General features: G+C 46.6%; 1 non-coding gene across 1 annotated transcript; it reads left to right on the top strand.

Moving 5' to 3' along the window:
- The first annotated feature begins 18,289 nt into the window (after positions 1-18,289).
- LOC120942182 lies at positions 18,290-18,449 on the top strand. The gene has a single exon (XR_005749952.1). It is a non-coding gene; the product is annotated as a U1 spliceosomal RNA (small nuclear RNA).
- The last annotated feature ends 6,466 nt before the right edge of the window (positions 18,450-24,915 follow it).

Raw genomic sequence — 24,915 nt, 5'->3', positions numbered from 1 at the left:
CCCAGCAGCAGACGTGCAAAGGTCTGCACCAGGGAACACAAGCCGGCCAATTTTACGTTGGACGTGTGTCTGGCTGGGCGTAGGTTACGTTCATGGCGTAGGCAGTGATCCGGCGTATCTTAGGCAGTTGTTCCGATGTGGTTGTGAGCATGCGCAGGGGGATGCGTCCACGTCACGACGCATGCGCAGTTCGTTAAACGTACTTGTCTGGCGCTCGGACCATCATTTGCATGGGGTCACGCCTCATTTGCATGGGTCAAGCCCACTTCCACCTACGCCGGCTTGCGCCTTCGAAACCTACGCCACGCCGACGCAACGTTGGGAGCACTGGCTTCCTGAATTCCATGCTTGCCTCTCTGCGCTGCGTCGGCGTGGCGTACATTGGTTTGCGCTACGGCAGCGTAATGTGCGCCCGCTCTCTGTGAATCTGGGCCTATATATATATTTTTTTTGAGAACGCCCCTGTCCCCGATAGCTCGCGCTCAAAAGCGAACGCACACATAAGTCCCGCCCATGTATGTAAACGCCATTCAAACCACATATGTGAGGTATTGCCGCGTGCATTAGAGTGTGTGCAACAATTCTAGCACTAGACCTCCTCTGTAACTCTAAACTGGTAACCTGTAAAATGTTTCAAAGCGTCACCTATGAAGATTTTTAAGTAACGAAGTTTGGCGCCATTCCATGAGTGTGCGCAATTTTAAAGCATGACATGTTAGGTATCTATTTACTCGGCGTAACATCATCTTTCATATTTTACCAAAAAATTGGGCTAACTTTACTGTTTTGTTATTTTTGCGCGTTTGAAAAATTATTGCGCAAATACCGTGCAGGATAAAAAGTTGCAATTACCGCCATTTTATTCCCTAGGGTGTCTGCTAAAAAAACATATATAACGTTTGGGGGTTCTGAGTAATTTTCGAGCAAAAGAATGATGATTTGTAAATGTAGGAGAGAAGTGCCAGAATAGGCCCGGTATGGTGGTGGGTAGGGTTGTCCCGATACCACTTTTTTGAGACCGAGGAGTACCGATACTTTTTTTCAAGTACTCGCCGATACCGATTACCGATACTTTTTTTTAATGTCATGTGACAGTGACAGTATTTTTATTTTATTTTTTACAATATTTTATTTTATTTTTTACAATATTTATTTTTTAACTATTACAAGTACTCAGGGAAATGCTCGGTATCAGTACCGATACCGATACTAGTATCGGTATCGGGACATCCCTAGTGGTGGGTATAAAAGCCCTATATTGAAGTGGTTAATACTACTACTCTTATTAATAATACATTAATAAATAAATGTAAAATGAATACACAAATAAAAATAATCTTAAATAATAAATACATTCATTAAAAGAATACTAAGTAATAGTAAATAAATATTTAACCCCTAACCCTAAAAAATAATAATAAATAAAACCCTAACATAAAATAAATAAATTATTATTATTGTTGTTAATAATAATAATAATAATAATAATAATTTTCTTTTTTTTGTTTTGGTGTTTATTTATTATTATTATTTATAATACCATATTTATCGGGGTATACCGTGCACTTTTTTGCCCTGAAAATCAGGGCAAAAACGTGGGTGCGCGATATACGCCGATACCCGCTTCCCGCGCTTTGTTCGAACCACTGAGCCGCCCAGAGGAGCCGAGCCCGACTATACCCGAGTGTACTCCGCTCGGTATACGTCGGCGCAGTGGTTCGAACACAGCGCGGGAAGCGGGGATGGCCGCAGAAGGACGCCGATGGAGGACGGGCAGGACGCGATGAACGACCGGCAACCAAACTAAGTTTTTTTTTTTTTTTGCAGGAATCTTCCTTCAAGTTTGAGGGTGCGCGCTATACGCCGGGGCGCATTTTAGCCCGATAAATACGGTAATTTATTAAAAAATGTTAAGGTTAGCTACAATAAAAGCTCCAGTCCTTCCAAGCTACAAAATGCTGAGGTGTGAATGGGGCCAGAGTCTCAGAAAGATTTCAACCAATATAAATCTGCCCTCCAAAAATACAATTCCTGCCTCCTCACTGCCAAGCAGACCTATTTTAGCAGTCTCATTAACAACTTATCATCCCATCCCTGTCAACTCTTCTCTACCTTTAAAGCTGCTTTTACACTGAAAGTGCTCGCGCGTCGGCGGTAAACTGCTGCTATTTTTAGCGGCACTTTACCGTTGTTTTTGCTGCGCTTTTTGGCAACTAGCAGGGCGCTTTTAACCCCCGCTAGAGGCCGAAAAAGGGTTAAAAGTGCGCATTTGCCAGCGGTTCAGCGGCACTGCCCATTGATTTCAAAGGGCAGGAGCGCTTTAGGGGCGATAAGTTCAAAGTAGCTGCTGGCAGGACTTTTTTTGACGCCCTGCCAGCGCAGCGCTCCAGTGTGAAAGTGAATGGAGCCGCTGTTTCAGGGTGCTTTGCAGGCGCTATTTTTAGCGCTATGGCACCTGCAAAGCGCCTCAGTGTGAAAGGGGTCTAAATCTCTACTTTGTCCTTCACTGCCTCTGCCAACTAACTCACTTGCTGCCCAGTAGAGATGGGCCGAACACCCCCCTGTTCAGTTTGCACCAGAACTCCCAAATAGAAAAAAAGTTCTGACCCGAACGGAAAACCCTATTAAAGTCTATAGGACTTTAACTTGAAAAATCAAAATTCCCCATTTTGAAGGTTTATATGCAAGTGCTTGGTGAAGAAAAGAGGAATAGCAGAGATGGAGAACACAGATTCAGGTGTAGGTAAAAGGAAACAGTCCTGCTTCCAATGACAAACTTTACTTCGTCACTCCAGCCGGAATGGGTATAGGGCACCTGGACTGGCCTCTCTCACAAGCCTGGCAGCCAGAATTACACTCGAACTTGGGGTTAAGTCTCTGCCACAGTACCTCCCAATGGTTGCAGAAAATAGTGGTCTGAAGTCCCCTTGACTGGACTTGACACCTGGATCTCCTTCAGGTAGTTTAGGTTTTGGGTACCGACTGATAGGCAGCCAACATTCAGCCTCTCAGTGTTTGGGTCCCCTGGTCCCCGATGGATGGTCAGGCCCCTATTGGAACACCAGCCTCTCTTGGTACTCTATAGGCAGACTCTCCACCGTACAGCCTCATCAAACAGGACGGACTGCCCAGGATCTCCTTATGTGGGATCCAGTCGACTACTGAGTCCCAAGCGGCAGATCAATTGTTCCGGGCCAATGTTATCCCGAAGCCAGGATCTCTGCGTTGCACGCGCACTCCGGCCCGGAAGGCCATTTGCCGGGGCGCCGTGGAGTGGCTACCATTAAAGGTGGGCGCCACACAAGGGGAAGACCCAGGAAAATGGCATCTGCCCCATAAATACCCCTCCCCAGCATGCACAGCGAGGAAGCCTCCCCCTGATAGGCTGCTGGGAAAAAGTATCTAGTCCTTGACCCTACTGCTGCCACCTGCCAACCTGGGGTGGAACTGCACCCCAGGAACAACAGCATGAGCCTACAGCACAGCCAAGCTGGGACAGAAGCTCAAAATTTGAACTAATTAACCATGGTCAGAGTTACTTAACTCTCTGACCCCCTCTAAATTTCAATAACACGGGTTCTGAAAAGTATCCAGGCGCTACAATAAAAATAAAAATTATTTTAAATATAGTACCTGGGGGGGCCCCCTTAGTCTGCCTGTAAAGTGGTGCATCTGTACCGTGGATAGATCTAGTGCAACATAACTGACATTTCTAAAGAAAAAAAAAATATTGGAATTACATTTACAGTAAATTGCCGGCAATAGAAAAAAAAACGGGGATCTCCCCCCCTCCGAAAATATAAACCAGACCCTTATCCCAGCATGCAGCCCAGCAGGTCAGGAAAGGGGGGGGGTCGGACAAGTGCCCCTGAACCATACCAGGCTACATGCCCTCAATATGGGTGGTGGAGGGATGGGTGCTTTAGGGTAGGGGATCTCTGCCCCCTCCCCACCTCAAAGCACCTTGTCTACATGTTGATTGGGACAAAGGCCTCATCCCCATAACCCTGGGATGTGGTTGTGGGGGTCTGTGGGCAGGGGGCTTATCGAAATCTGCTTATCGGAATTCCCTAACTCTCTAACAACACTCCACGGAAATTGCTCTCCTAAAACTCACAAATGATCTGATAGCAGCTAAATCCAATAAACACTATTGTGTACTCCTACTCCGGGACCTCTCTGCTGCCTTTGACATAGTGGACCACCCCCTCCTCCTCAAAATACTCCATGCCTTTGGTCTCTCTTTACTGGTTCTCATTCATACTTACCCAACCACACCTTTAGCGTTACTTACAATTCTACCTCCTTCTCTCTTCTCCTTTTCTCTGTCGAGTCCCTCAAGGTTCTGTTCTCTTATTCTCCATCTACACCTTCTCCCTGGGTCAAGTAATAGCCTCCAATGCCATCTCTACACTGATGACACCTAAATGTATCTCTTTACCCCTTAGCTCACTCCTTTGGTCTCCTCACATACCACTAATTTACTAACAGACATATCAGCCTGAATGTCATGCTACTTCCTCAAACTCAATCTATCCAAAACCAGGCTTATAATTTTTCCTCCCCTACCTGCCTCTTCCCCAGATTTCTCTGTCAAGATCGATAAAACTGCTATAAGCTCGTTCCCGCATGCCAAGGTTCTAGATGTAATCCTGGACTCTGAACTATCTTTTCGGCCCCACATACAATCGCTGTCCAAATCTTGCCACCTCAACCTTCACAACATCTCTAAACTACGCCCCTTCCTAACCAATGACACCAAAAAGCTCCTAGTTCACTCCCTGGTCATCTCTCACCTTGACTATTGCAACTCCCTCCTCATGGAATTACCTTTACATAGGCTTGTAGGAAAATTAAAACGGGTAGTATACCTACCCCCTCAGACCAGCTTGGATAATAACCCAATTGCCACACCCAAAGAACACGGGATCAGTACTGCGCTCAAAATGAAATCTATTTATTCTCTTGCAGTGGTAGACATGATATAGTCATTATCATAGTCCAATCGTAAAAGGGGGAGGGGGAGTGGATAGTACGAAACCCACAGGTAACGAAACCCACAGGTAATTACAGAAGTCTATGACTCAGTGCAGGTAACCCACATCTGCAAACTTCGGATCAGTTTAAAAGTAGCCCAGTAACCACTGCAGAGCAGATATGCCAATATATACACTGTGATTTTAGTAATAAACTTACTTTTAATAACAGTCTTCCATTCAGGTATTGCTGGCTGTTGCTGTCCCAAGCAGAGTGCATCTGGTATCACTCCGCCTGTGACAGGAGCCAACACTATACAGGAAGCATTGGCTTATGTGGCTCTGCTCTGCAGCCACTTGCTTCCTCTACCACCCGCTTCATTCACAAGACTGATGCTCTGGAATACAGGGTCGGAAACCCGAGATCTGGGCTTGGCAACTAGCCTTCCCAGACCAGGAGGTCGCGGGCCACATCAGAGGGCTCCATGGGACACATGTGCCCCCGGGCTACTGGTTGGGCACCCCTGGTCTAAGAGTAGGGGCAGGTACCATCATCCATAATGATTGGATATTAAGGCAGAGTACCTGGGGCTGCCCCAAACATGCCCCTGGTGGAATAGAGGAAATAGGACTATATATCGGTACCCAAGAATTAGGCTAGGATTATCATTTAAATAGCATTTTATTAAAATGAAGCATAATTAAAATAATTTTGTACAAAAAAAAATTATATAGAATTGAAGGTTTGAACCATGTATAGTTCATATAAGAGGTTTCAGAAGGTCGGTGAACCCCAAAGATCATAAGGGGTGCTGGAATGTAGATCTTGACACAGTCCTCTACATGTTTCGCAGCTTGAGCCACTTCCTCAGGAGAGGTCAATCATTGTCATCTACAAAAAAAGGTATAATCTCTTAGTCAAACAATCATAAAAAATACTTTATAATACAATATTGTTCGGAAGTGATGTAATGTATTGTATTATTGTAATGTATTCTGTAATTTCGGAGCAAGCATGATCTTGGTCTTCCATTTTTATTTTTGGACAAATACTGTACTGATTAAATGAAAATTGTTCGTTCTGGTATTGTAGGAGATTTTTTTTTTGTGTTTGTCCCTTCGGATAATTTCACAGGAACTGTCGTGATGGACTCTCGAAAGCTGTGTACTAACAATCATATTTTTTGATCGTGTGAACTGGGCATTACATAAAAAAAAGTTTTGTCTTGGTTTTACTTTTAATTTTATCAAAAAAAAAGTTGTTTGAAACTGTATAAAATGGTTAAGAAGTTATTTTATTTTTCTATATTTTCTCAGCAAGGCAATAAAAAGTTGTGTACAATGGGCTAGATTCAGGTAGGGAGCGCGTATTTGTGTGCGGGCGTAGCTTATCCTATTTACGCTACGCCTCCGCAACTTTGACAGGCAAGTGCAGTATTCACAAAGCACTTGCTCCGTAAGTTGCGGCAGGGTAGCATAAATTAGCCGGCGTAAGCCCACCTAATTCAAATGTGTAAGATGTGGGCGTGTTTTATGTAAAATCATCGTGACCCCACGTAAATGACGCTTTTTACGAACGGCGCATGCCAGTGCGCATGCTCCAAATTAACCCGCAAAAAGTCAATGCTTTCAACGTGAACATAAATTACGCACAGCCCTATTCGCGAACGACTTACGCAAATGACGTAATCGACGGAAAATTTGACGCTGGCCCGACGTCCATACTTAACATTGGCTGCGCCTCATATAGCAGGGGTAACTTTACGCCGGAAAAAGCCTTACGTAAACGGCGTATCTGTACTGCGACGGCCAGGCGTACGTTTGTGAATAGGCGTATCTAGCTGATTTACACATTCTAGGCATAAATCAGCGTATGTGCCCCTAGCGGCCAGCGTAAATATGCAGTTAAGATAGGACGGCGTAGGAGACTTACGCCGGTCGTATCTTAGCAATATTTAAGCGTATCTCAGCTTGAGAATACGCTTAAATATACGACGGCGGGGATTCTGACTTACGACGGCGTATCTACGGATACGCCCGTCGTAAGTCTACCTGAATCTGGCCCAGTATCTCTATTTGCTCTTAAAGAGAAAGTTGCATCTGCTACAAGGACCTTGCCAGAGCTTCGAAGAACAGGCATTTGGAACTCTGAATTGTTTGTCATTTGGATGAAGAATTTACTTTGCATGGTCAACCCTAACAATGATTATGTCAATGCTTCTCTTACCAATTCACTTAGCTGATAATATCAATGCTATTTGTTGTCTTTTGATCAAATATTTCTATAAAATCTACCAAAAAACTGCGTATGAGCACTGGATTGTATTACTCTAGCATTAAAAGAATAACAAGAATACAATTACCACCACAGCACACAGTAATTATATTTTAATATCTTCCTTCTACAACTACAATATGTTCCAGACCCTCTGTGTAACTGACCCAAGAACAAAGGAAGGACTGTTTCCACTCTCTTATGAAGAAAACAGAAACAAAAGAAAGTATTTAGCACCAAAGGCAGGGGTTCATCAGGCACAAAACACATGAAATCCTGGTTATTTCTGGACATGACAGTGAAGCTGCCCTTAATTACATTCCATTGTGTCTAATCTAGCTGAAAAGAAAATAGTGTCAGGGCCAGAGATAGCATGAGGGAAAACATGACCACATTCTGCTTATCGCATATTCCATCAGGTTCACAGCTTCAGCAGCACAAGGGACAGAGAGAACAATCTGTGAGTAATGTTATGTGAAAGAAAACAAAAGACAAGAGAACAGAGAATGTGCCAGAGCAACTAAAACTCACACCGTGGGTGACTGTGAAGAATGCAAGGCTTGAGAATTGTCTGAACTATATTTATTTTGCATCCTTGAGTATGAACACTGAAACAAAGACCTTTTCAGAAGAGTTGAGAGCACTCATAGTAACTGAGTCCAGAATGCCTAAGGGGTCATGCTATACATTTTTTTTACAACAATAATCTTGTAGTATTTATTATGATGCTCATCAACAGTATACAGTTTGTGTTTTCTTGTGCTGTGCAGAAAGTCAAGCTGTTATAACAGTTCCTGTCCACAATTAAAATAATTTTGTTTTCTGTAGAGCTTAATGAATGAATGAATGAATAACTTATATAGCGCGGCGCATGCGAACTAAATCGCCTCTGGGCGCTTGTTGTTCCTGTCTCCTTTGATATCAAAAGAGATGAGTTTTGATCTTTCTCCTGAATGCTAAATGGTTTTCCTCCAACCGAATGCTGGTTGGTAAAGCATTCCATAGTCTGGGACCCTGGACCGCGAATCTTCTTTCTCCTTTGGACTTGTAATTGGCTTTCGGTATCTGAAGCAGATTTTGAGTTGTGAGCTTTTATTTTTTCGCACAGATAATGGGGAGCGTTCCCATGGATACATCTATGCGTTAGACAGAGTGCTTTAAAAGCAATTCTGTCTTTTACTGGCAACCAATGAAGGGATCTCAGTGAAGGTGAGATTGATTCCCATGTTTTTTTCCCAGTCACTAGTCTGGCGGCCGTATTTTGAATGACTTGCAGACGAGCGATTTGGTACTTTGGGAGTCCGAGGTAAAGGGCGTTTGCATAATCCAATCTGGAGTTTACAATCGCTCCCACCACGGCCGATATGTCTTCTTTGGGAATAAAAGGAGTAAGTTTGCGAAGTAGGCGCAGCAGATGGTGAGATCCGCTGACTAGTCGGAGAGATGACCCCAAGACTTTTGACTTTGGCGCTAGGGGTGATGATTTTGCCCAGAATGGGTGGCGGTATCCAAGTTGTTGCAGGTTGATTCAGGCGCTTGGCGTGAAACAGGAGAAGTTCTGTTTTCGCGCCGTTGAGTTTAAGATAACTCTTTGTCATCCAGTTCTCTATCAAAGAGAGGCATGTCTCTAGATTGAGATGATGATCCTTTTTGTTGCAAATGCGGAAATACAGTTGCGTGTCGTCTGCATAGGAGTGATAAAGTAGTTTTTGGCTACTAATAATTTCAAAAAGAGGACGAAGATAGATGTTGAACAACACCGGCGATAGAGGCGATCCTTGAGGGACTCCGCACGATAATGTGCGTTTCTCAGAAGTGAAAGGTCCCAATTTCACTATTTGTGATCGGTTTTCCAAAAAAGAGGAGAACCAAGATAAATCACCTTCTGCGACTTTGGCTACATCAGCTAGCCGAGTCAGTAATAGTTTGTGGTCTACAGTGTCGAAGGCTGCGCTTAGGTCCAACAGAACCAGAAGACAAGATTCTCCTTCGTCTGCGGCCTCGAGAGCGTCGTCCCATATTTTAAACAATGCTGTTTCCGTCCCGTATCCGGGACGGAAACCCGATTGAAATGGATCAAGTAGATTGTGGGTATCTAGATGCTGTTGCAACTGTTGTACCACTGCTTTTTCCATTACCTTGGAGAGAACGTTTAGGCCTGTTATGGGACGGCGGTGAAGTGGGTCCTTGGGGTCTAGGGTGGGTTTCTTCAAGATGGGTTGGATAATGCCTTCTTTCAACTGGGAGGGCACTGAGCCCTCTTTGAAAGACTGGTTTATGAGCTGCGTGATAGGAGGCGCCAGGATGTCGGCGCATTCCATCAGCAGTTTGGTGGGGATGATATCCATTGGCGCTGTGCTGTTTCGCAGAGAACCGATGATATTTTTAGTGGCATCGATGGAGATGGGTTTTAGGGTGAACTTTCCTGCTTGTGGTGAATTTCTATGGGTGTTATGAGGATAATTGCGGGGGGGGGTTTCGGGGGCTATTGTCCTGCTGAATGCTTTCCCGGATTCCCTCAATTTTGTTAATGAAGTAATCCGACAATTCACTGCAAAACTCCTGGGTATCTGAATTGGGGGGTTCGAGACAGACGGGATTCATGGTCTGAGTGACCATCTTGAAGAGTTCGCGGGGGCGGTTTAGGGCGCTGTTGATAGCCTTGGAAAAATATTTTTTCTTGGCTATGAAGATTTCTTTGTGGTATTTTCTTGTTATTGCTTTGTAGATGGTGAGGTTTTCTTCTGAGGAGCTTCTTTTCCAGGCGGCTTCCGCCCTTCTGCGCTCTTGCTTCAGGGACGTCATCTGGTTGTTATACCATCTGGAAGTGTATTTCCGGATGCAGGTTTTAGGTTTCGGCGCTATTAAGTCAGCTGACTGTAATAGGGCAGTGTTTATGGCGTCTAGTGTTTCTGAGGTCGTTTGAAGGGGTTGAATTGTTTTTATTTTTTCCCTTAATGTGGTTTTGAAGAGTTCCGAATGGAGCTTCTTCTGACATCTAGTCCAGTGTGTTGTCACTGGTTTTGATGTTTTTGTTAAGGGGGGGATTTTGGAGATTATGAATTTAATTGCATGGTGATCTGTCCATGGCAACGGTTCATTTTCCAAAATGTTTATTTCCAGATCTTGTCTGAAAATGAGATCAAGCGTGTGACCTGAGGTATGTGTGGGCCCACATACTAATTGCTGTAGCCCTAATCCTTCCAGGTGGTCAATGCAGGCATCGGCAACGGGATCTTGTGAGGAATTGGCCCAGAGGTTGAAATCCCCGAGCAGCAAAAGGTGTTTGCTGTTAAGGGTGTAAGTGGAGATAAACTCCGTCAATGATGAAGTAAGCTGCGATTTTGGGCCGGGTGGTCTATAGCAGAGAAGAATGCGAACGGTCTGCTGGGAACTTGTTTGTAGTTGCAGAGTAAGGGTTTCCATGAATGGAAGAGGGTTTTGAAGGACCGGTTTAGTGATCGCAAGGTGATTCTTGTGGATCACCGCCAGGCCTCCTCCTCTTTGTCCTATTCTGTTTTCAGTTATAATATGATAGTTTTTAGGCACCAGTTCTCCCAGTATGGTGTTACAGTCGGCTGTGAGCCAGCTCTCTGTAATAAAGAGGCAGTCTAAATCATATTGTCGAATGAAATCGTGGATTTCTAGTCAGTGTTTTACTGCCGATCTTGTGTTGATCAGAGCACATAATATGTGTTTAGGCTGGGGTAAATGGCTGAAGTTTTTGACAGTCGATCGTTGATCGATTCTCAATAATCGTTCAGTTCTTAGGGCTTTTTTGGTGATGGCTGGTAGTATTGCGGCAAAACGCCTCAGGACCCAAATGGTTTCTGCAGAATATTGCAGATTAACCATGGTCGCCAGCGCCGGGGGAAGGGGGGGTTTGGGTCATGGAGGGAAGATTAGATTAATCTTCTCTCCTGGCTTGGTCCAGAGGAAGGCAAAAAAAACCCTGGCCGAGCTCTGCCAATATGCTACGGCAGGGAAAAAAATTCCTTCCTGACCCCTAGAGAGGCGATCGGGCCAAGCCCTGGATCAAGTTTTAGGTTGTGATATAAGAAGGGGGGAGTGGGGATGAGGGGTGCCCTTGTTGCTAGGTGTAGCAAAATGGGGATGAGGGGTGCCCTTGTTGCTAGGTGTAGCAAGATGGGGATGAGGGGTGCCCTTGTTGCTGGGAGTAGCAAGCTGGGGATGAGGGGTGCACTTGTTGCTGGGTGTAGCAAGATGGCTGCTGGTCAGGCAGCAGGATCCAGGCTGGGACTGTCTGTAGAGATCTGTGCTGCCAGGGGAGACTGGATGGGTGATCGGGAGAGCCAGGTATCCTTCTGGGGTATGGGAGGGGGGATTTCTGGCAGATTGGAGGAGATACCCGGGAGAGGGAAGCGGCGCTCCGATTTCCTAGATCGCGGCTGCCGCGGTTTCACACAGGCCGGCGCGGATGTCTGGAGAGGCGCCAGAGAAGGCAGGCGATTGAGGCGGGAAGGTGGTAGGGGGATGTCCCGAGTGACGGAGGTACTGTGGGGGTGTTTGAGAGCTATTTGCGGCGGCTTGTCCTGAAAAGGACGGCCGCCAATGGTGCTGGTGGATGGCCCTGGGCACCAGGGCTTACCTGCAGGCTTCCTGGAAAGGGGGAGAAGGAGAGAGCCAGGGGACGTCAGGTTAAGCCGGGGGAAGCTGCGTGGTAAGTCTGCAGAGGAAGGCCGACAAGCAGAGGACCGGGGGAAGCAGAGCAGTGTGACGGGGGGGGGGAGCGGGGAGAGAGGCTGGGGGTGGAGAGCCCTGCCTGTCTGGCTCCAGGAGCCGTACGTCCTACTGCTAGGACCGCACGCCGATTACTACTGGAGCTCAGTTCTCGCCCTGGGGAGGAGTCACTCTTTCAGACTCAATCCTGGAGAGCAGGAGATCAGGGTCAGGAGATTGAAATTGCTTAGACATTGGCTTTAAAAACAAAACTGAAGCCACTCTACTTTTTGTAGCCACTCTCCATCAATAACATAAATTTTATTTAGGTTATCCAGTACAGGAGCGATCCAACCGCTCCTTCTAGGCACCTAAACAGTTATGACTAGGGTTGTCCCGATACCACTTTTTTAGGACCGAGTACAAGTACCGATACTTTTTTTCATGTACTCGCCGATACCGATACTTTTTTTTAAATGCAGCCACGTGTCCCCAAATGCAGCCTTGTCCCTTAATTCAGCCATGTCCCTAAATGCAGCCATGTCCCTAAATGCAGCCATGTCCCTTAATTCAGCCATGTCCCTAAATTCAGCCATGTCCCTTAATTCAGCCATGTCCCTAAATTCAACCATGTCCCTAATGCAGCCTTGTGTGCCCTAAGACAAAGCCTAGTATCGGTATCGGGACAACCCTATATGACTAAGCTCCCAGTGGAGTGAAAAGTGCTGGTTGATCACCCCTGTACCGGTAGGGTGACCACCTTTCCAAACTACCATTCAGGGACCATTCATTCCCAAAAATCAGCTTGTGCTGTAACGAATCACAGCACAGTGATTGGACACAAGAGGCGGGATTTATGATTTCTCCAATCACAAGCAGGGGGCGGGGATTGTGCTCCTACAGCCATTTCCGGCCAGGACAAGCACTGTCAGTGAGTAAAGCGGTGATGTGGCGGGACACGTGGTCACCCTATGTACCGGGCGACATCAATAAAATAAATTCTGAACTTTGAAAAGAGGAGTAGCTTCACTTTCGTTTTTGGTGGCATAATTATGAGTGGATCATGGGCCTTCTGGAGCCAGCACCTATCAGTCAGTTGAATGGGGATGGTAAGGCTTGGAGCTGAGTGGTTGGTATTGCCTGTAGTTGTTGACTCTGTCAGTCTTCCCATGGTATGTAGACATTGTAGAATAAAGACCTGCCACTCTCATGCTAAGATCTAGGGGTTGATTTACTTAAAGGAGTTGTAAAGGTTCGTGTTTTTTCACCTTAATGCATCCTATGCATTGCGTTGAAAAAACACCTAGCAATGACTGTCCCCCAACCCCCCTGTTTTACTTACCTAAGCACGTTCACCTGCTGTGCGTGTCCCCCGGCGCCCTCTTTTCCATAGAGTCTGGCCGTTGATTGGTTAGATTGGATAGATTGATAGCAGCGCAGCCATTGGCTCCCGCTGCTGTCATTCACATCCAATGATGAGACGCGCCGGGGGGCAGGGCCAAGTGATACAGTCGGCGGCTTTGGCCACCGACTGTATCACGGGAGCGTGCCCGCAAGCCAACCCCCTTGGGAGAGTGCTTCCCAGAACGGGGTTAGCTCTTGCAGGGAGGAGCCAAGACAGCCGTCGAGGGACTCCAGAAGACGAGGATTGGTGCCACTCTGTGCAAAACAAACCGCACAGTGGAGGTAAATATAACATGTTTGTTATTATAAAAAAAAAAAGCCATCCCCTTTAAGGCAAACAACTTTGCAAGAGAAGTTGGATGCTGAGCTCTTGGCACAAAGAAAATGTGTAAATCATGTAGTCCACTTAGCTGTTCCTCTATTCCAACATGCTCCTAACAATATAGACCCCTCCCCCCTCCCCAAACCTAATCCATACCATCCCTAAACTTAAACCTTTAAAACCTTAACCCAAACCTCAACCATTGGAACCTAAATAAATCCACTTAAAGCGGGGGTTCACCCTTAGAGGGCACTTTTCCCCCTTAGATTCCTGCTCGTTTTTACTAGGGGAATCGGCTATTTATTTTAAAATATGTGCAGTACTTACCCGTTTACGAGATGCATCCTCTCCGTCGCTTCCGGGTATGGGCTTCGGGAATGGGCGTTCCTTCTTGATTGACAGGCTTCCGAGAGGCTTCCGACGGTCGCATCCATCGCGTCACGATTTTCCGAAAGAAGCCGAACGTCGGTGCGCAGGCGCAGTATAGAGCCGCACCGACGTTCGGCTTCTTTCGGCTACGAGTGACGCGATGGATGCGACCGTCGGAAGCCTCTCGGAAGGCTGTCAATCAAGAAGGAACGCCCGCTCCCGAAGACCCATACCCGGAAGCGACGGAAGAAGATGCAGCTCGAAAACGGGTAAGTACTGCTCATATTTTAATACAAATAGCCGAATCCCCTAGACCGAACGAGCAGGAAGCTAAGGGGAGAATTTTTTTTTTTTTACAAATGGGTGAACTCCCGCTTTAATCGATCTTCTAGCCTTAACAATTAACCCAAAAAGTGGGCCCTAACACAAACCCTACTTAAACTACCTATCTATTACTAGCACATGTTTAATCTGCTTGCTAAGATATGTGCCAAAGGAGTTCAGTAGGGCTGTTAGAAAGCATTGTTTCCCTCTGAAAAGCAACAGCATAGACATGTGCAGAACGGAAAAGTTTGTTTAGTTTTGTATTGATTCATCAAATTACAAATTTTGTTTTGTATCATTCCTAACTAAATTCATTTAATTTAGCTTTATTTGTCAATTTTTGACCGGATTTAAATTTTTACAGTAGATTGGAAGTGTTTGAATTGAATTTGAATCGAAAATATTGAATTCATACAAAGTCATTGTGGAAAACAGCTGGTTCTATTCTATTCCAAATTAAAATTTTGGAAGACAGTTAGGCCCGGATTCTCGTACGAGTTACGCCGGCGTATCTCCAGATACGCCGTCGTAACTCTGAGTCCGAGCCGTCGTATCTATGCGCCTGATTCTTAGAATCAGTAACGCAAAGATTTGTATTAGATCCGACCGACGTAAGTCTCTTACGCCGTCGTATCTTAACTGCATATTTACGCTGGCCGATAGGGGCGTGTACGCTGATTTATATGATGTATAAAAAATAGATTAAATTCAATCATATAATGTGCCTCTAGTTTCACTTTCGTTTTTAAACTGGTTTCATGTTTCTGTGAAGTAAAGAGATCCACAGAACAAAAACAAACAAATCCAGGGTAGTGTTTTGTTTTTAAAAGGAATCTGATTGGTTCTGAGGAGTTTTAGACACACAGCTTGGACCACAGTGAAAAGCTGCCATGAGATTTTTCATAAGGAGCCAGACAAGCAGGAAGTGTGGACATCAGAGCAGAATTACAGCTACTTCAAAGCAAAAACAAACAATAAGGACATGAAACCAGTACTGCAGTAAGGTAAAGGAAGCTAATTAGCTAAAAAAAAAAAAATCCTTTAGTGATCCTTAATATAACCAAAGAATGTCCAAGGAACATATAACTACCAACATTGAATGCCAAACATATCCATGAATACCAGTGGAAAATGTCTGTGTTACATACAGTATATGCCCAAAGGGGCTTTAACACTTTGAACAAACAGAAAAAAGGGACCTGACTAGGGACATTACAAAGGGCCCTATGATGGATAGGTTTTCATCGGTCCAAACCGATCATGTGTGGGTGCCATAGGTTATTTAACTTTCGGTTAAAAAAAAAGCAAACTTGCTTTAAAATTTAACCGATGGATTGCTAACCGATAGGTCAAAACCGATCGTTAGTATGCAAAACCATCGGTTAAAAACCCGCGCATGCTCAGAATCAAGTCGATGCATTCTTGGAAGCATTGAACTTCGTTTTTTTTCAGCACGTCGTTGTGTTTTACGTCACCGCGTTCTGACACGATCGGTTATTTAACCTATGGTGTGTACGCGTGACGGACCATCAGTCAGCTTCATCGGTTAACCTAAAACAACGGTCCTTCAGACTGTTTTCATTGGATGGACTGATCGTGTGTACGAGGCTTTAGACGGTTTATAGGTCAACATTTCGTTGTGGTGCCATTGAACCGTTGTATCCAATGGGTTTCTTTCTGGAGCACAACAAAATGTTAAGCTATAAACCCTTTTCTCTAATGAGTTTCTGGAAGGATGTGAAATAGTGGGAGCAGCTGCTGTGTATTGCTAATGCTAGTTTGTTTCCTTATCAAGCTGAATGGAGGGGAGCGACGATTTAGGCCCCGTACACGCGGTCGGACAAAACCGATGAGAATGGACCGAAGTTCAGTTTCATCGGTCCAAACCGACCGTGTGTATAACCCATCGGTCAGTTTTCCTTCGGTCCAAAATTTTAAAACATGCTTCAAAACCGAACCGATGGACCGCTGCCCGATCGGTCCAAACTGATGGTTAGTACAGAAAAGCATCGGTTCAAAACCCGCGCATGCTCAGAATCAAGTCGACGCATGCTTGGAAGCATTGAACTTCGTTTTATTCAGCACATCGTGTGTTTGATGTCACCGCGTTCTGACCCGATCTGTTTTTGGAACGATGGTGAGTACGCACATCAGACCATCAGGCCACTTCAGCGGTGAACCGATGAAAACAGTCCGTCGGACCATTCTCATCGGTTTGGAACAACCGTGTGTACAAGGCCTTACCTTTTTTACACCTATGACCACCACACTACTTCTTCTGTGGCATTTTGAATTTGTAGCAACCAGTGATTTTATTAGACACTATTATATAAATGGTTAACCAATAACCAATTTAATAGGGACCAATGTATGTCCCTTTTTCATCTGTACACGGATGGATGAATGAGCGGACATACGGTCCGCCCGTGTGAAAGAGCCCTAACACAATTGTAAATAGGTTCACACTGACAGCGGGATTGAAATCGTGCGAGTTCAGTTTCATACCCGCATGTCAGTCTGAATTCGGAAGCAATTTCAGAGACATTTGTGCGGGTTGCTGCACAGATGTCTATACAAATCGCACCCCAAAATCACCAGAAGTACGCTACTTTTTGCAATCGGTGCGGCGCCGCAAAGTCTGCGTCGCACCGATTTGGACGTGCCATTGCCGGCAATAGCAGCCAATTTGCCATGCGATTTGACATGTCAAATCGAATGCCAAATCTCAACAATGTTAACCTAGGCTAAAGATAAATTACTTATATGTAGCAAAACAAATCATTTTGAATAAAGTATTGCTACAATTGGGCTAGGAAACATTAGCAGTGATTACATGCTCAGACTTGACTTAAAAAAAACACATTGTCAAAATCCACAGTGGAATGCAGCAGTCGTTCCTCTGCCAAATGGCAAAAAAAAAAGAAATACAAGAGCACACTATCCTTTTTTTTCCACCTGTATAATCTGGTAACTAAATATAAATATGTATAAAAAAATACATAATTATTTTTTTGGGGATAAAGTCTAGTGTAATTTTATTTAGTTGGCCTAAGAAACACATAGGGGGTTATTTACTAAAGGAAAATACACTTTGCACTACAAGTGCACTGAAAGTGCACTTGGAAGTGCAGTCGCTGTAGATCCGAAGGGGGACATACAAGGAAAGTAAAAAATAGCATTTTAGCTTGCACACGATTGGATGATAAAATCAGCAGAGCTTCCCCTCATTTCAGATCTACCCCTCAGATTTACAGCGACTGCACTTTCAAGTGCACTTATAGAGCAAAGTGGATCTGCTTTTCGTAAAAAAAAAAAAACACAGGGCCAGATCCACAAAGAGCCGCCGTAACTTAAATATTCTGATTTAAGTTACACTGCCGCAAAATTTCTACCTAAGTGCCCGATCCACAAAGCACTTACCTAGAAATTTTCGGGTGTGTAACTTAAATTCCGCCGGCGCAAGGCGTTCCTATTCAAATGGGGGCGAGTCCCATTTAAATTAGGCACGCTCCCGCGCCGGACGTACTGCGCATGCTTGTGATGTCATTTTCCCGACGAGCATAGCGCGAAATTACGTTACGCCGAGCTTCGTGAATCGCGCTGGGTCAAAAAAATTGCGTCGAAAAAAAAAAAAGATACGGCGGAAAAAAATAAAAAAAAAATAAAAAAAATAACAGCGTCGCGAGTAAGAAGGGTCTACTTTTACAAGGTGTAAACAGTTTACACTTTGTAAAAGCAGCCCTAATTTTACACATGCAACTTAATACTTACGGAGAAAAAACGAAGTGTAAAAGCTTTGTGGATCTCCGTAAGTGCTAATTTGCATACCCGAAGCAGCATTTCGACACGAAATGCCCCCAGCGGCGGATGCGGTACTGCATCCTAAGATCTGACAGTGTAAGTCCCTTACACATGTCGGATCTTCTGCCTATCTTTTGGAAACTTACCTGGCAGGGGAGACACCATGATCATGAAGGTGGTTCTCCCAGGGCGAGGCACGGCTATTGCACACTCTAGGCCAGACCTGGGCAAACTACGGCCCGCGGGCCGTATACGGCCCGGCTGACCTTTTAATCCGGCCCACCCCCGCCGCCGCAACCTACTGTTATCACCGCGGCGGGGAACATAACAGACAGCGTTCGTTTGAACAGCTGTTTTCCCCGCCGCGCATAGACACTCCCCCTTGGACTGATCTGTCCAATCGCGAGCAAGGGGGAGTCACATAGACACTCCCCCTTGCTCGCGATTGGACAGATCCGTCCAAGGGGGAGTGTCTATGGCATAGACACTTCCCCTTGGACGGATCTGTCCAATCGCGAGCAAGGAGGAGTCACAGACACTCCCCCTTGCTCGCGATTGGACAGATCCGTCCAAGGGGGAGTGTTTATGCGCAGCGGGGAAAACAGCTGTTCAAACGAACGCTGTCTGTTATGTTCCCCGCCGCGGTGATAACAGTAGGCAGGGCCGGGAGGGGTCACTGTGCCCATCACACGCAGCACATGCAGCCACTTGTGCCAACACATGCAGCCACTTGTGCCAACACACGCAGCCACTTGTGCCAACACACGCAGCCACTTCACCACCATAAATTGTCGCCACTGTGCCAATCACACGCAGCCACTGTGCCAATCACACTCAGCCACTGTGCCCATCACACGCAGCCACTTGTGCCAACACATGCAGCCACTTGTGCCAACACACGCAGCCACTTCGCCACCATAAATTGTCGCCACTGTGCCAATCACACGCAGCCACTGTGCCAATCACACTCAGCCACTGTGCCCATCACATGCAGCCACTTGTGCCAACACATGCAGCCACTTGTGCCAACACATGCAGCCACTTGTGCCAACACACGCAGCCACTTGTGCCAACACACGCAGCCACTTGTGCCAACACACGCAGCCACTTCGCCACCATAAATTGTCGCCACTGTGCCAATCACACGCAGCCACTGTGCCAATCACACGCAGCCACTGTGCCAATCACACGCAGCCACTGTTCCCATCACACGCAGCCACTGTTCCCATCAAACGCAGCCACTGTTCCCATCAAACGCAGCCACTGTGCCAATCACACTCAGCCACTGTGCAATCAATTGTTGCCACTGTTCCCAAAGACAGCCACTGTGCCAATCACATGCAGCCACTGTGCCAATCACACGCAGCCACTGTGCCAATCACAGGCAGCCACTGTGCCAATCACATGCAGCCACTGTGCCCATCAAACGCAGCCACTGTGCCAATCACACGCAGCCACTGTGCCAATAACACGCAGCCACTCTGCCCATCAAACGCAGCCACTGTGCCAATCACACGCAGCCACTGTGCCCATCAAACGCAGCCACTGTGCCATCACATGCAGCCACTGTGCCAACACACGCAGTCACTGTGCCATCAATTGTTGCCACTGTGCCCATCACACGCAGCCACTGTGCCATCAATTGTCGCCACTGTGCCCATCAAACACAACCACTGTGCCATCACACGCAGCCACTGTGCCATCACATGCAGCCACTGTTTAATCAATTGTTATTGATTAAACAGTGGCTGCCTGTCCCCAGCCTCTGTCCCCCTCCTGTGTCATGTCCCCAGCGTCTGTCCCCCTCCTGTGTCATGTCCCCAGCGTCTGTCCCCCTCCTGTGTCATGTCCCCAGCGTCTGTCCCCCTCCTGTGTCATGTCCCCAGCGTCTGTCCCCCTCATGTGTCATGTCCCCAGCCTCTGTCCCCCTCATGTGTCATGTCCCCAGCCTCTGTCCCCCTCCTGTGTCATGTCCCCAGCCTCTGTCCCCCTCCTGTGTCATGTCCCCAGCCTCTGTCCCCCTCATGTGTCATGTCCCCAGCATCTGTCCCCCTCCTGTGTCATGTCCCCAGCCTCTGTCCCCCTCCTGTGTCATGTCCCCAGCCTCTGTCCCCCTCCTGTGTCATGTCCCCAGCCTCTGTCCCCCTCCTGTGCCATGTCCCCAGCCTCTGTCCCCCTCCTGTGCCATGTCCCCAGCCTCTGTCCCATGTCCCCAGCCTCTGTCCCCCTCCTGTGTCATGTCCCCAGCCTCTGTCCCCCTCCTGTGTCATGTCCCCAGCCTCTGTCCCCCTCCTGTGTCATGTCCCCAGCCTCTGTCCCCCTCCTGTGTCATGTCCCCAGCCTCTGTCCCCCTCATGTGTCATGTCCCCAGCCTCTGTCCCCCTCCTGTGTCATGTCCCCAGCCTCTGTCCCCCTCCTGTGTCATGTCCCCAGCCTCTGTCCCCCTCCTGTGCCATGTCCCCAGCGTCTGTCCCCCTCATGTGTCATGTCCCCAGCCTCTGTCCCCCTCCTGTGTCATGTCCCCAGCCTCTGTCCCCCTCCTGTGTCATGTCCCCAGCCTCTGTCCCCCTCCTGTGTCATGTCCCCAGCCTCTGTCCCCCTCCTGTGCCATGTCCCCAGCCTCTGTCCCCCTCCTGTGTCATGTCCCCAGCCTCTGTCCCCCTCCTGTGCCATGTCCCCAGCCTCTGTCCCCCTCCTGTGTCATGTCCCCAGCCTCTGTCCCCCTCCTGTGTCATGTCCCCAGCCTCTGTCCCCCCTCCTGTGTCATGTCCCCAGCCTCTGTCCCCCTCCTGTGTCATGTCCCCAGCCTCTGTCCCCCTCCTGTGTCATGTCCCCAGCCTCTGTCCCCCAGTTTTCCAACAATGATATTTACTGCTTTTTATAAAGAAATACAATTGATTTTATGCAGTATTGAGTTTAGCCTTTTGGCCCGGCCCTCCAAAATATTTTTAGTTTCTCATGTGGCCCCATCGAAAAAATAATTGCCCACCCCTGCTCTAGGCTGTGCTGATCGTGGTTGTCTTCCCTGCCGCTTCTCGGCCTTTTGGCTGGGACTGGGTGTGGTATCTGTCCTGATCAGTTGTCAGCGGAGCGCAGAAGCACCTCCTACATGGGGAGGGTGGATGCAATCCAATGACGTCATTGCACCTGGAAGGATGGTTTCAGCAGGGACTACGCTGTGCTGCCCGATAGAATACTGGGGGCCGGCCCATGGTTGAGTCTGAGCCATCTGGAAGGGTGCTCCTGGTGAGGATGGGTACTGCGCTTGGTCTCGGTCTTTTTGCCGAGTTCTAGTCTGGCCTTCTGGCTGGCTGGTGTAAGTGCTATCTCTGTCAGCGATCCGGTAGGAGGAGCTGGTAATGCCCTGTGGTAGGACGGGGCAGAACCATGTAAATCCGCTGGGTTGGCTGGCAGGGGTGGAGGGCTGCACTGGCCGGTCGGGGGGTCGGATATGGAACGAAAAGCCTATGGTGCATGTGCCCCTGGAGTGGCAGTCCAGGGGTATCTGAAAATCACTGTGTGTGAGGGACACTTTGATTTAAGATACCACGGTCACTGCACCAGATACACGCTTTTTTTAGCACCTGCCTCCTGGGCCGGGCCTTTTGGCTAGGACCGGAGGAATTTTTTATTCCTGGCCGGAGGGCCTGGTCATTGTTTCACCACAATGGCCACTTCTTTCACTCTCCTCTCCACTATCCCTTCCCCCACTTTATTTTATTTAAGCCTGTGTTTGTCACTTTTTTGTCTTTTTTTGTTGTGCACGTTTTGTCACTGTGTGATTAGTAGGGTGCGGGTCCTCGGGCCAGCCCTGAACGTCTTGGGAGTGGGTGGACATGGCCTTCTGGCTTAGTTCGCCTGCTCTCATGGGGTCTCCCTTCGGGGGAGCCCCACCTAGTACTGGGAGGGTTCTGTTTCGGCAGTCCCTCCGAGGAAGTTGGGTCCGTGTCGGCTTCGGTTGCTCGGACCACAGTACCTCAGTCCCCGTCTGGAGCCTAACGCCCCGGGGGATCAGGGTTTGGGTCCCTCTTCACAGGAGGACCACTTGACGTTGCACCCGTCTGCACGTTTTTGTGAACACTCTTTATGTGTGTGCACATTTTTTCTGCACCGGGTGGAGTTTTTTTGGGTGTGTTCACACGCCATAGGCTTTTCAAAAAACAAAACAAAAAAAAAAAAAAAATCTTTTGGAAACTGATTCTGTGGATCAGTTCCAAAGATAGAAACAGGGATACGACGGCGTATCAGTAGATACGCCAGCGTATCCCTTTTTTTTTTTTTATAATTCTTTATTTTATATCTATTTTCTACATATAAATCAGACTAGGTACAGCTTCATCTTTACAACATACATTGCACTCCTTATCTTAACATTTCTTATGCTTTATATTGCGACCTCCTGTACCCCTTCTGATCCCCCTTCTACAGCCCCGGTCTCCTCTCTTGTATATAACCTCGGTCTTCTTATACCATCTTCAGAGAGGAGTCCTGAGCCTCCGAGATTATTAATCATCCTCCCCCCCTTCCCACCACAAATAAAATAAAATAAAATCAAATGAAGAGAGAAAAAAAAAAAAAAAATGGAAAAAAAAATGGAAAAAAAAAAAAAAAAAATTTACAGTCGGCCGTAGTCTCTCCCCTCTTCCCCCCCTAGCCGCTCCGCTCCCTGTATTCCCTATATGGAGTCCATACCCTCCAGTAGGTCTCCTCTCGTTCCTGTATTCCCATTGTGAGGTTCTCCATCATCTGTATCTCGTTTATTCTACATAGCCATTGCGATTTGGTTGGGGACGAGGTGTTTTTCCATAAGATTGGTATACAGGCCTTCGCAGCGGTTATCAGATGGCGTATTAGGGATTGTTTATATTTTTCCATTGCTATGGGAATGTCGAGTAACAAGAATGCCGCGGGTCCATGTCCCAGGTCAATCCCGGTGATTTCCAGGACCGTCTCCGATACCATCTCCCAGAATTCTCTTATCACACGACAGTCCCAGAATATGTGTATCATAGTGCCCTCTTCCTTCTGGCATCTCCAGCAGACTTTGGGCGTATTGGGGAAGAGCCGGTTTAGTATTGATGGTGTCCTATACCACCTTGTCAGGACTTTGTATCCCCCCTCCTGGTACCTAGATGCAATTGAGGCCTTATGTGTAAGTGCAAAAATCTTGTTTTTCTGTATCTCAGTAAACTTGATGCCCAGATCCTTTTCCCATGCCTGGATAAAGACGAGCTCTTGTGGGGCGTTAACTTCAGTCAATATATTGTACATATAAGACAACTTATGTCTCATTGGTTCCCCTTTCAAACAGATTTCCTCAAATTTAGAGAGGCTTCCTATTTCTGCCTCATGAATCTTCAGGGAGCCTAGAAACGTTCTTAATTGATTTCGTCTCCAACTATCTATATCATCTCCATATGCCCTCTCTAAATCTTCACTCTGCATTACATGGTTTTCTCTCGTAAAGTGTATCAACCTACTGGCTCCCTTCCGTCTTATGTTTTTGAACTGTCGGTCTCTTATACCTGGCTCAAAGCTCGGGTTTCCCAGAATGGGTGTCATAGGGCCAATACACTTCACCAGATTCGATCTCATAGCTATCCTTCTGATAACTCTAAGTGTGGCCTTTATCATGGGATGTTTCTTTGCAGACTGGGATATCTTTTTCAAATCCAGCCACGCCATTCCTTCTATAGGGATATTGCTTACTTCTTGTTCCAGGTTCACCCAGGGTTTGTTTGTCTGGAGTGAGCACCAGTCCACAACTCGTGCAAGATGAGAAGCCTCGTAGTACCCCATAGGGTCTGGTAGGCCCACTCCTCCTTTTTCTTTAGGTAAGATCAATATATTCCTCCGGACTCTGGCCGGTTTTCCTGCCCATATGAACTTCGTAAATTTAGAACTTAAGTCTTTCAGAAATCCCCTAGGGAGTGTTATGGGAAGAGTCTGAAATAAATAGAGTAGTCTAGGCATAATATTCATTTTGACTATGTTTATTCGGCCAAACCATGAAAAGGTTTCTTTGTCCCACCTTAGTAAATCTAGTTTTATTTGTTTTAATAAGGGTAGAAAATTTAGTTCATAAAGCCTGCCCAAATTCCTTGGTATTTTTGTCCCTAAATATTCTACATGGGATTCCGTCCATCTAAAAGGGAAATTACTGGCTAATTGTTGCCGCAATCCACTGTCCACTTCAACTCCCATTGCTTCTGATTTGTTATAATTTACTTTGAAATTGGAAATTTTTCCGTATCTTTTTATTTCTGCTAATAAGCATGGAAGCGATGTTATCGGGGATGTTAAAGTGAACAGTAGATCATCGGCATATGCTGCCACCTTATAATCCACCTCCCCTACCCGGATACCCCGTATATCATTCTTTGCTCTTATAATTCTTAAAAAAGGCTCCAGCGAAAGAACAAATATAATTGGGGATAGCGGGCAACCCTGCCGGGTACCATTATGAATAGGGAAGGGGTCTGATTTTTTCCCATTTACTCTAACTCTTGCCGATGGGCAAGAGTATAAACTTGTGACCCAATTCTGTACACCCTTCCCCAGTCCGATATGTGATAACATTGCTTTTAAATACCCCCATTCCACCCTATCGAACGCTTTTTCTGCATCCGCGGATATCAGAACTGCAGGCTTATGGCGTTGTTGGGCAAGGTATATTGTACTTATTACCCTTTGAGTGTTCTCTCTACCCTCTCTGCCCGGGGTGAACCCCACTTGATCAGGATGTATCAATAACGGAATATATG

This window comes from Rana temporaria, chromosome 5, assembly GCF_905171775.1.
Source record: "Rana temporaria chromosome 5, aRanTem1.1, whole genome shotgun sequence".
Lineage (NCBI taxonomy): Eukaryota > Metazoa > Chordata > Amphibia > Anura > Ranidae > Rana > Rana temporaria.
Note: the sequence above shows the minus strand (reverse complement) of the source record. Positions and strands in the feature narration are given on the sequence as shown.